This window comes from Propithecus coquereli, unplaced genomic scaffold, assembly GCF_000956105.1.
Source record: "Propithecus coquereli isolate 6110/MARCELLA unplaced genomic scaffold, Pcoq_1.0 Scaffold43, whole genome shotgun sequence".
Lineage (NCBI taxonomy): Eukaryota > Metazoa > Chordata > Mammalia > Primates > Indriidae > Propithecus > Propithecus coquereli.
The window spans coordinates 6,127,452-6,129,299 of NW_012150063.1; positions in this window are offsets into that span (position 1 = coordinate 6,127,452).

The following is a 1,848-nucleotide window of genomic DNA, read 5'->3' on the forward strand; positions in this document are numbered from 1 at the left end:
AGAAAATTATAAAAATAAAATTTCCAATGCAAAGAAGCAAATTTTAGATAAACTATAGAAATAGTTACAGTTATTAGTAGACAAGTATTCCTTTATTAGGAGAAATGTAACAGCAGCATGTTTAATCAATTAATATGTTAATATGTGGGTGTCACAGAGTTATTTTTTAACCCATGTTTATTTGAAGAAAGTAAGATGCCTTTAACAAGAACACTTTTATTCTGCAATAAGTATGAAAATAAATAGCACTGAAATACACAATTAGTGGTATTTACAACCTTAATTAAGAAGTCATTTAATGATAATGTTAACAAATCTGTCAAATTTTTGAGTCAGATTGACATTACTCAAGATACAAGCATAACTAATGTTCCTTCAGTAAAATGAGGAGTAGAATCTGTGAAGCAACATCTGATGTCTACAGTAAAATTAAGGTCAAGGTCATGGCAAAATATGTTACAGACTATAACAGATGTTCCCAGAATAAATCATATTTCTATCAAAAACTACAGAGTGTTTGAGTCAGTAGAACCTAGAATCACAGAACACTAGAACCATCAGGGATATTTAGAGACTAGTTATTCCCACCATTTTGAGGGTGAAGAAACTGACACTCAAATAAGATTAAATGATTAGCCCAGGGTCCCAGAGTCGGTTGACAATGTCTAACCCAGAACTCAAATCATTTCCACAATCCCAGGCTATCTCTTATTTGAAACAAATGAAGAAACATTTTAATATTTCACATAAAAATGTATTTAGAATAATAATCTTCTGTGATAGTATTAGATACAGGATTATTAACAAAATGGACCACAGCATTATCTGAATCTTTTCTGATTTCTTCTCCTAGATATTGCCCAATTTTATATTTTATATTAAAGTCCAAATTCCAGTAAATACTACCATTCATCAGGCATTAAACAGGTATCAAACTAATACAAAATCTTCAATACATTCTTCTTTTTAAATTTTAGAAGTACCATTTAAGTACTTCTGAAATACCATTAAAGATCAGCAAATATTAGCACCATGCTAGTGTATGGGTGATATCTTTATAAATTTAGTTAATGAGTAAACACTTTTTCAGTTCATCTTTCACCAGATTTAACATTATCCAGAGTTTACATGCAATAGTCAACTTCTATGAATCAAAAGAAATTTGGCAACAAATGGGCAAATACTCCCCTAGCAAAATCAAAAACAGTGCAGACAATTTAATATATTTTCTTTCATGGATAAATCAAGTTGACAATAGAGCAATAATGCACTTAAAAATTCATATATTTATATAGTCTAAAATGTCAAAGATTTATCATTCATGATATTTTAAGACCTTACCATAGACAGACTGGGAATTAGAAAATCCAAGTTATGTTATAATCTATTATATATCATGTCAGGAATGATTCTGGCTTTAACTTTTCAAAGCCAGCTGGGATAGACTTTACACAGTCCAGACATCAGTAATAGAGAATACACTTGACTTTTATTCCAGTAATAAATCTGTAGGGCTAGTTATTCCTCCCCATCCTAGCAAATAGCCCAACTGGTTATTGTACCCAATAATCTGAAAGTTCATATATACTCCTCTGTCGTGCTCATCTCCCACTTTTTATCATTTGGCTAGATCAAAAGAATATCTTGCTGTCTTAACTTCAGTGCTTTCAAACTTGCATGAGTATATCACAATTTCTCAAGAAACTTGGTGAAAATACAAAGGTCCAGGCTCTATCCTACTTCAAGGAGCCTGGGCCTCTGTGGGCTTTATTATCTGAACAAGTGATTATGATGTGCACTAAATTGGAGAAGCACTACTTTAGTATATCCTCCTAATATCATACTTCC